We start from the raw sequence: 11,357 nt of genomic DNA on the forward strand, positions 1-11,357 counted from the left end.
ACACCATGTACAACTATTTCATTGTGTCTTCAACAACAGTTCATGTCCTAAACAGGAGGAAGCTGAGCTTATATTGTCCAACCCCAAATGTATACGACTAATGTATGCAATCCATAAAAAACAATAAGTTATTTATTCAAATAGTGAAAAACAGAACCAATGATAACATACTATCAATAACTATTCTGTTATGCCCCGCCCACTGGTACCAACGGACCCACCCAGAGGAAAAAGTCTGCGCATGTCTGTGGATGAGGCCTTTAGTCTGGCACTGACACCCAGTATCCAGGTAGAACCAGGTCTAAGTCAGACCAGAGTCATATTCAGCATTAGGTACAAAGGCCAGCTGGTCATTTGGTCCTGGAACCAACTCAAAAAGTACTGATTCTGATAAAACCTCTAAATAAGATTTATCCCCTTGTCATTTACTTAAATTAATACATTTACTGGAATTGAAACCACTTCAAACCAAACTGAATGTCTTAGATTTGATTGAATGTTACGACGGTATATTAGGACCACATAGGACAAAGAAAAACACCTGGCACTACAAGAATAAAGCTGGAGTATTTCCAGAATAAAGCCAGAATATTATGACAGTAAAGTGGTAGTTAAAAAAAATTATAATCTAACGAAAATAATGTACTTTTATGAGATTAAAGTCGTAATATTTTTAAAAAATAAATTCGCAATAGTGTGATAAAAAGTCATAATTTAGAAACTGTAAGACACAAAAGAGGCAGTTTGGTCCAAATCTGTTTGGTTCTTTATGATAAAACTAGTTCTCCATTCAGTGGGTACGGCTTCATTTTGGTCAAATTTCGGGTTTTATCTCATATTTTACGACTTTATTCTGTAGTGACAAGTGTTTTTTATTTTCTTCTGTGGCCCTAATTCACCGTCTTAGAACAGAATGACACTTGAACTGAAGAGGAAAAAGTGTTGAATGTTGTATTAGTTGTAACAGTTGTTCTATTGCACTGGGAGGTTCCACTGTATGTATGTGTGGACATATGAGCCACATCAACTAATCAACCATCAAATCCACTGGACTAATGTTTACACTGGGATCAGTTTGGATAAGAACAGACTGGAGACAAATATGTGAATACGAGCCTTAATAGTACGGAGGGAGTCCGACCGAACACATTCAACACATTCACTATAAAATAATAATAATAATAATAATAATAATAATAATAATAATGCCTAATGATGCATATAAGTTATTCACTCCTTTGGCAAAGTTCAAGAAAAAAAAGAGTACTTTAAGTTTAAATTATTCAGAAATATTGAATTGAGATGGTAGATTTTTAAATTTATTTTTAAATTTTTTAAATTGGTAATTATTATGGTGTGAATGCTCGATGCTATACACATTTAAATTGATGTAAATAGTGTATTAATTGATAAGGATAGACTAAAAAATAAGCTTTTTCTTCTAGCCTATTCCTTTTTTGGTTTTTATGTTTATTACGATTGATGTACTGAGTACAATGATTGATGTAAAACCAAAATAAATTCATTCATTCATTTACTTCTGTGAGTGTTTCAGTGAGTACCTGAGTTGAACGGTGCTTTAAGTATCATTTTAAGGATCTTTATCATTATCTCTGACCTTGTTCGGACATCAAGTGTTTTCAGGCGCTCCTTCAACATGAGCAGAAATAGATCATCGTTGTCCAGTCGTCCATTCTGGTCGTTCTGAACCCTACACACCTCCTGTGGGAACCCAGACAGGGGTCCTTCAGAGGACGGTAGAAAGAAACTACCACCTGAAACAAACGAACAAACAAACACGTTAATAAACAACCACTACGACTAAATCAAAACTCATTTTATTTATATTACACCAAATCATAACATAACAAAATATTTCCACTACCATCAGTCTCACCTTGAACTGTGATGTTGTTGTTGATGTTGAAGTTGCCGATTTGACAGTCCCTGATGTGGGGAGAAATCACAGTTGATGCATTCATTGCTGTGTTATTCGTCTGGGATTGATAGTCCATGGTCTTACTACAGCCCTTGGAGTTCACTGAAAAAAAAAAAAAAGTCAGATTAGATTATTTGACCACAAAACAGCTGATTCTGACAGATACAACAGAAAGATGACGATGAACTTTAGGTCAAACAGAAATAGGAATAAAATATGAAGGTGAACAAAAGGAAAAAACAAACTGCAAATTTAAACAGAACACTCCAAAAATGTTGAAGGCAGTGAGTTCAACAAAAGAAGAAAAAAGATGTCACACCGTGTTCTACGGTACTTACTTTGATGCAAGAACTGCCATGCTCCCATTTTCATCTGCCGCTTTTTATACTATTGGAGGCAGGGAACTGGCATATGGCATATTGTAAATTTCATATTGACACATATTGCATATTTGCATATTGGCATATTGCAAATCTGCCATCAGTGTCTGCAGAGCACCCTAGAGTGAATCCCTAGACGTCTGAACGCGGAAGCAGCGTGAGAAAGTAGTTCTTATATTCTACACAAATATTAACTACAGATTTAACTTTTTAATTTTTTTTATAACTGATGACAGATTCTGTGTCATAAATGTTTTAATATTTCTTGTGAAAGCGGACTTGTGATGGATATTTTGATGTGAAGATTGATTCTAAAAAACACACGTCAAGACTCACTTCAGAACTGGGGGGGGGGGATGAATTAATGTATCGCATGAGCAACCATGAACATGTGAATGTATACAAATGTGTCCACAGACAGTGACTATGAGAATGACCTTTATTGGCTCCAAAACAACACTAACATGCAGAGAAAACACCGCTGCCTCAGAAGATGATCTGAACTCTTGTACAAAATGCTACATTTCTGTAGAAAGTGTAAAGTGTGGTTCTTTCATTCAGATGACCGACTGTTAGTTCAATGTTCTGTTCAGTGTTTGTCCCTATAAAACAATAATGGTAAAAATAAATATAAAATAATTATTTGGGCATAAAATAAGACATTTCAGAAGTTGAACACTATGGCTGATACTTTTCAGTCCTCCTCATGTGGGGCATATTTTTCAGAGGAATCTGTGAAAGCCTTTCTTAACAGGTCAGATGTTCAGTCCACTGAGCTGTAGCTTTGGTGGTGTTGAACTGCAGAAAACACAGAGTCTGCAGCAGGAACAGCAGCACTCCTGGTTTCACGAATAAAAAAAATCCCTCGCCGCCGTTTTTGAGCAGTTTTTTTGCAGATGCCGGACACATGAGCTGTGCGGATGCTAAACAAGGAAGTTGCTCTATTGGGGCAAGTAGTGCTCGCTGCAGAACCAAAAAGGTGGAGCTGTACCAGTGTTAACCCCACCCACCACCAGAGTCAGCCACACCCACCAGCTCCGAAGCGGCATTTCAGAAAGCACAATTAGGGGACACACTCACTGCCAGGCCCGGACTGGCTAATCGGGAGGACCGGGACAATTCCCGGTGGGCCGCGAGGGCTGGAGTTCACTTAAAAAAAGTAAATAAATAAATAAATAAATGCTATTATTTATTTATTTATTTTTTTTTTTTTTGGGGGGGGGGGCTCACTCATAGCACTGGGTTGATCATATAAACCACATAAACTGCGAATGCAGCACATAAACTTCAAAAATGCAACACATAAACCACATAAACTGCAAATGCAACACATAAACCACATAAACTGCAAATGCAAAACATAAACCACATAAACTGCAAATGCAAAACATAAACTGCAAATGCAAAACATAAACTGCAAATGCAAAACATAAACCACATAAACTGCAAATGCAAAACATAAACTGCAAATGCAAAACATAAACTGCAAATGCAAAACATAAACCACATAAACTGCAAATGCAAAACATAAACTGCAAATGCAAAACATAAACCACATAAACTGCAAATGCAAAACATAAACTGCAAATGCAAAACATAAACTGCAAATGCAAAACATAAACTGCAAATGCAAAACATAAACTGCAAATGCAAAACATAAACCACATAAACTGCAAATGCAAAACATAAACTGCAAATGCAAAACATAAACTGCAAAACATAAACTGCAAATGCAAAACATAAACTGCAAATGCAAAACATAAACCACATAAACTGCAAATGCAAAACATAAACTGCAAATGCAAAACATAAACCACATAAACTGCAAATGCAAAACATAAACTGCAAATGCAAAACATAAACTGCAAATGCAAAACATAAACCACATAAACTGCAAATGCAAAACATAAACTGCAAATGCAAAACATAAACTGCAAATGCAAAACATAAACTGCAAATGCAAAACATAAACCACATAAACTGCAAATGCAAAACATAAACCACATAAACTGCAAATGCAAAACATAAACCACATAAACTGCAAATGCAAAACATAAACTGCAAATGCAAAACATAAACCACATAAACTGCAAATGCAAAACATAAACCACATAAACTGCAAATGCAAAACATAAACCACATAAACTGCAAATGCAAAACATAAACTGCAAATGCAAAACATAAACCACATAAACTGCAAATGCAAAACATAAACCACATAAACTGCAAATGCAAAACATAAACCACATAAACTGCAAATGCAAAACATAAACTGCAAATGCAAAACATAAACCACATAAACTGCAAATGCAAAACATAAACCACATAAACTGCAAATGCAAAACATAAACTGCAAATGCAAAACATAAACCACATAAACTGCAAATGCTGTTCCTGGGCCACCACCCCCTCTACTAGCAAGCTGACGCAGATGCACTGTAACGGAATCTGTCCTTACATACAGTGAGTAGCTCTATACTGTAGCTGTGGAGCATATATGATCTGTGCTCTGTAGGCTGTGGATGCTCAGCTGTGTTTGCTGTTTGAAACATGGAGAATAGAAAGAGCAAGGGTGGTGTGGAGAAGGCAAGAATTAAAAAGAGGAAAGCTCTGGAAGCAAACGCAGCCAAATGGGACAAAATCTGCAACTTTTTCACTAAAACGACCTCCCGGTTGGAAACAACTAATGAGGACGATGAACCGGGTAAAGCACCTTTAAAGTTAATTATAGTCGGTGAATCATGTGGCATTGTGGCGTGGAACACAACGTTATGTAATTTAAATAATAGTATGATGCGAGGCCACAGAACTGGGAAACTTTGTCTTGTAGCTCCTCAGAGTCTGAAAGCAGATCCAGCAGCAGACACCAGCCATGAGCCCACAAGTCCAGAGTGGACAGGTAGGACTGCTCAGAGAGGGAAGAGGATTAGAAGAAATAGACTCCAATGAAGAGTATGGTGTAGGCCTGTTCAGTATGAAAGGTATCTGAGATGATTCAGCACTACATGAATGAAACTGACACCAAGGCTTTGAAAATGGAAGATTTGTGCTGAGAATTCTGAGCATTTTTAAAATATGCTTTAGTGTCAGAAGCAGAGCCAGTAGTGATGAGGGGATTGTTCCTGTCAGGATGGAAGGAAAAGGTGAGCTGTTGGAACAGACTGTGTGAACAAGCATTAGTTCCACTAAAACCACTTTCTAGACCCAAACAATAGTCCTGACTTATTTTAGTTTTTATTATTAAAAGTGAGACAGTGAATACACAAAGCCCACAACTGAAAGGCAATAGTATAAAGTTATATTAAATAAACCTGCATATTTAGCCAGTGTAAATATCTTAATTGGTTCAGTAAGTCCAAATGTCTGTAGATATTATTTTTTATTGTGATCCAGGTGCAGGTGAGTCTAGAGAAACAGGAGGAAGTGTGAAAGGGAGAGCAGAGTCTACTGATGACAGAGGAGCAGCTCAGCAGCACAACCCTGAACCACTAGGCACCAGGGCCGTGCAGAGAGCTATAAAGGGGCAGGGGCTCAAACTTCCAAAAGGGCACATGAAAACGAACAACCACCAATCACAATGTTCGCATTTAGCAACAAGCAACATTATTAATCCACAGCAAGTCAAAGATTGACCAAATGGTCCAGATCAATGTCCTCAGTCCTGGGTGTGTCCTCCTGAGCCCTAACACAGGCTGTGCACCTTCTGCACACACTCTGGATGAACCTCCTGATCCTATCTGGGGGATGTTGTCCCACTCTTCCTGAAGGGCCTGGATGAACATCTGGCAGTTGCCAGGATCTGAACGCCTAGCATACACGGATCTACCAAGAATATCCCACAGATGTTCAATGGGATTGAGATCTTTGACTTGCTGTGGATTAATAATGTTGTTTGTTGCTAAATGTGAACTTTGTTGAACTCCCCTTTGTCATATTTTACATTATCCTCTGGATACTCATCCACTGTTTTGTTGTTTGTTGTATTTTGTTATTTAATTCAATGTTTGTTTGTTTGTTTGTTTGTTTTAAGAACAAGAAAGAATTTCTTTTCATATTTAATAAAATGGTGTGAAATGGCATCACATAGAATATGTGATAAGTTTCTTTTGATGTTCAGTTTCTATATAAGTGGAAATAAAGATGTAATGTGTAGAAGTTTTGTGTGTTAATACCCTGCACAAATCTAAATCTTACCAGGTGTATTTTTCTCATTTCTAGTCCAAATATCTCATCACACTTAAAATAAGACAAAATCAGCTAAAGAGGAACTTTTCAGTGAGATATAAGAACTTGGTTTTAGACAACAGATCTGGAAAATCTGATTTCAAGAAATCTTAGTAAGATAATTTTCACTTGTTCCACTGGCAGATTTTTTTGCTTAATTCAAGATTTTTTTTTGCTCAATTCACCAAAAAAATCTCCCAATGGAACAAGTCAAAATTATCTCTGTAAGATTTCTTGAAATAAGATTTTCTAGATCTATTGTCTAAAAATAAGTTCTTTTATCTCCCTTACAAGTTCCTCTGTAGGTGATTCTGTCTTATTTTAAGTGTGATAAGATAGTTTGACTAGTAAATGAGAATAATACACAAGATTTGGATTTTTGCAGTGTAAGTCCAAGACAAATTCTTAAAAACAGATGTTAAATTATGTATATATGTATGTATATATTTGAGGCGAACACAGATATTACGATAATCGATCCAGCAGTTTCTGAAACAAAACCAGAAATGTCAAAGTGTTGGCCCTGATGACCGAGTCGGGGGATTTTACATAAGTTTTATGACTCTTGTACACCAAAAGGGCCGGATTTAGGTATTGGATGAGATGAAGACTTGGATGCGTTTTCTTTTTATGCAATTTTATATCGGTTTAGCAGAATTTAATTACTTCAGCACATTTTAACCCATTCAGACCCAGTGGTACTTTTATGGCAGCTTCTAAATGATTTTTTTCTCTCTTTTTAACATTTCTCATGTGATTTATCACCATTTATTATAATAAACACCTCTGTGTTTTGCATTTTTCAGTGTAAATCACTTCCTTTACCCTATATTTAATTCACTGATCATGTAGCTGTTCATGAAATCTTAGAGTAAACTTAAAGGTATTTTGCAAAAACAGAGAAAACTGAAGATAAAGGGACTGTTTCAGCAAGTGAGGACTATTACCATGTGTTACAATTTTGCAGTTAAAACTCCACAGTTTATGGAAGTCCAACAGAAGCAGATGTGTGTGAGTGCTTCAGCAGGACTCAGACTCAGGTGGACACCCAGCTGTTAGAGTGTGCTAGTCTGGGAGCTAATGCCATGATGTGACCATGATATTGAATTATTTAGTCACCATCGGTTTTTGGCCCCAAAACTAGAGTTGTTGAAGAATAGGACCAGGACCAAAAGGGAAAAGTCAATGTTTTGGGCAGATAGTGGGTGGACTCTCACGTGCCTCGAATCGCGGCTCTCCCCTCCTCCTCATTCATTCTCCAGACCGCATGACGCGCGCGCGCGTGCGCGGTGTGACAGATGAAAGGGCACCATGACCAGGTCCAGTGACAGCCACTCTTAACAGTTATTATCATTGATCAAAATTTTAGTCACGAAAATTTTAGTCATACAGTTTTTTGCGCAAAAAAAAAAAACCCGAATAAAAAGGGCACTTGTAGGCAGAGGATCAAAGCGGCAGGGGCTCAAGCACCCCCCCCCCCCCCCCCCCGGCCCCCTGCTTTGCACGTGCCAGCTAGGCACAAATGAGACAGATGAAGAGGAGTCTGCTCAATCCAAGTATCATTCGTTCATTCGTTTTTCAATTTAAAACCAAAAATGAAAAAACAAAAAAACGACTTGTTTTTTTGCTTTTCATTTTCAAAACCAGAATGAAAAACGGATAACGGTTCGTTTTTCCATTTCCCGATTTTGTGCTCAAATGAAAAATGGAAAAAACGGATAACAACCGTTTCATCCGATTTTGCTATTTTCAATATAGTTAAGTTGCCTGACCCGGAAGTAGTCGTTATCAGGGAAAAATAAACAAACGGAATCGTGGCCGGTGTCCTGTCTACCTGTCGAGTTGAGCTACTGACCCCTAAACGTTTTCACAGTTTAAATGCCCATCGATTTGTGCTCCCCCAGGCAGAAGTGAGTCATATTTTGTAAGTATATTTCTTTTATAGTGCCTTTTGAGCAGTAAGCACGGAAGCAATTATGTGCATGTGCACGAAAGATAGACGTAGAATATTGACGTGAGATGATGATAGCGTAAGGAAGTTCTCATTGTATATTAGAGTTAAGTACGTGGGTCAGGTGGGTGTTAACGGTGTTAAGATTATTGTTTAAGTTAGTTCAACAGACGCCAATAATGGTAGCCTACCATTTACCATGTCTAAATCTGTGTTAACAATTCCTGTAAGCAATTACATGTGCACGAAGGATAGACGTAGAATACTGAAGTGAGATGATAATAGCGTAAGGAAGTTCTCATTGTATGATATTAGCCTTAAGTACGTGGGTCACCTCGGTGTTAATGGCGTTTAGATAATTGTCTGTTAGTTCAACGAACGAGAACAATGGTAGCCTACTAGTTAACTGACTAAATCTATGTGAACAGTTCCCTTCACTACCCACACTTGTGTGAATTCAGTTATAATTCCATACACGCTGAGGACGAGTAGGCTAGGTTTGGAAAACCAAAGAAATGCCTGACTGTACAAATACCTCCATACCTAGTTCCCCAGTCTGTCTTATTTGTCATTTATCATACACAAATCTCTAACTTGTGTGGGTGTACGTGTATTAAAATGGCTGAATGTGGCTTTTTACAAAAAATGTGTTTTGTTGTGTGTTCTCTAGTTTTTCCATTTGTGAAGGCTCATAGGTATGGAACAGAGGTGACAGGAGAATCTACATGACCTGTCTGAGAGGAAACACCCAGACAGGTCAAAGAAATCTCAAAAATTAAGCTGAAGGAGATATGCTGAGAGGTTTAGACTAAGGGTGAGTCGGCAAAGGTGTATTCAAATATATCTATGTTTTGGTAAAATGTCTTTGTTTATATGTACTTTATGAATGTTCAGTGCAGGACAGCTCTTCTATGGGAACACAAAGATGATCCAGTCCCCCACAGAAGCCAGATCACTGGCTGGCTGATGACATAAGTGACAATTCAAACAAAGTATTACCAAACCACAATGTGTTTTTTTCCCTATTACTGATTTTTTGTGTGTGTGTTTGTTTTTGTAATAAAGGTAATTGATGCATACATTCATATCCTTGCTGAAAAACAGCAGGCAAATGCTGGATGTAAAACTATATTGTTCTCAATGCATGTGTACTTAATACACTATACACTCAGTACACACGAACTAACACACACTTAATGTTTTTTAACAGGAATCCATTCATCAGCTCTGTGCTGTGGTAGCTGGAAGTTTGTTTTCCAGAAGATTTCGGCCTCTTAGAAAAGCAATCTTTTTGTTTGTTTTTATCTAGCCATATCACCTAACACCAGTAACCTGAATTAACAATAATTTGATATGAAACCCATTCTTCAGATGAAATTTCCAGTGTTAAAAAGATGGATTTGTCCTGTAAATGTAGGTGCTCACTGGATTTTAGTGGTTTTCTTCTATTTTCCTCAGACCTATTTCTGATATATATATGCATTTCAGTTGACCTGATGCAACAGAAGTAAATTTTCATAAAAGGCTTTGCTACACAAATATGTCATAGTGTGATGGAATAACAAATACAGTCATCATTTATAGATTGTCACCATGTCACAGAGGACACTGCTACTTGTTGATCCAGACAAGTATATTCTGTATTTCGTATGCTTGTTATGCTTTTTAAACAATAATTAGGAATTTCTTGAGGATGGTGGGCCATGAAGTCCAAGGAGATAAATGGACTTTAAAAACTGTTCACCACAACAAGCAGCAAGATGCCAGTAGCTGTGGGATTTAGGTGTTAAAGGTAAAGATTTTAATTCAGACTGTTTGTAGTAAACTTTTTTTTCCCTTATGTTAGCCAGTCATATGTAACTGAATGCCTAAAATGCCATTTTGCAGTTTGCAGAAGGGTTTCTCAACAATGGAGACATCGCAAGCATCCAGACACATCCTGCAGAGGTTTTAAAGGCTCAATGGGAAGCAGCATGTGCCCTCCTACAGGTGGGAGGTCTGTGGAAAGAAACATGAAGCCACCACGGATGGGATAAATACGGACACCGAATTTCCCTCACAAGATCAAAATAGTGAATATAGTGTATATATCAAATAAAGTTGACTTGATTTGAATGTAATGTTTCTTCTGTTGTCCCATGTTCAATGTGTCGAGTATCACAAAGGTGAGGTGTGTTACCTGTAGTAGTAGCTGTATTTAATAGAAGTTATAAGTGTCTAAATGAGCTACTTTTACCCATATTCATATGAATAAGTAAATAATGATGTTTCTATAGTAGGAGCTTTATTTAATAGAAGTTATAAGCTTGTCTAAATGAGCTACCTTTACCCACATTCATATGAATAAGTAAATAGTGGTGTTTATATAGTAGGAGCTTTATTTAATAGAAATTATAAGTGTCTAAATGAACTACCATCACCCATATTCATATGAATAAGTAAATAATGGTGTTTATATAGTAGGAGCTTTATTTAATAGAAGTTATAAGCCTGTCTAAATGAGCTACCTTTACCCATATTCAAATGAATAAGTAAATAATGGTGTTTATATAGTAGGAGCTTTATTTAATAGAAGTTATAAGCCTGTCTAAATGAACTACCTTTACTTATATTCATATGAATAAGTAAATAATGGTGTTTATATAGTAGGAGCTTAATTTAATAGAAGTTATAAGCCTGCATAAATATGTTACCTGTAGTGGGAGCTTTATTTGATAGAAGTTATAGGCCTGTCAAAATGAGCTTCCTCTACCCATATTCATACGAATAAGTAAATTATGGTGTTTTTCTGCAGTAGAAGCATTATTTCATTTTCAAATAGGCGTGTCGAAACATAAGGTCGCATGTTTTGACGGGGTAGCGT

At 37.0% G+C, this 11,357-nt stretch overlaps 1 long non-coding RNA gene across 1 annotated transcript; it reads left to right on the forward strand.

The window, feature by feature from the left end:
* The first annotated feature begins 8,430 nt into the window (after positions 1-8,430).
* LOC115439292 (uncharacterized) lies at positions 8,431-10,608 on the forward strand. The gene is made up of 3 exons (XR_003938239.1): positions 8,431-8,467; positions 9,165-10,286; positions 10,382-10,608. It is a non-coding gene; the product is annotated as an uncharacterized LOC115439292 (long non-coding RNA).
* The last annotated feature ends 749 nt before the right edge of the window (positions 10,609-11,357 follow it).

This window comes from Sphaeramia orbicularis, chromosome 19, assembly GCF_902148855.1.
Source record: "Sphaeramia orbicularis chromosome 19, fSphaOr1.1, whole genome shotgun sequence".
NCBI classification, from domain to species: Eukaryota; Metazoa; Chordata; class Actinopteri; order Kurtiformes; family Apogonidae; genus Sphaeramia; species Sphaeramia orbicularis.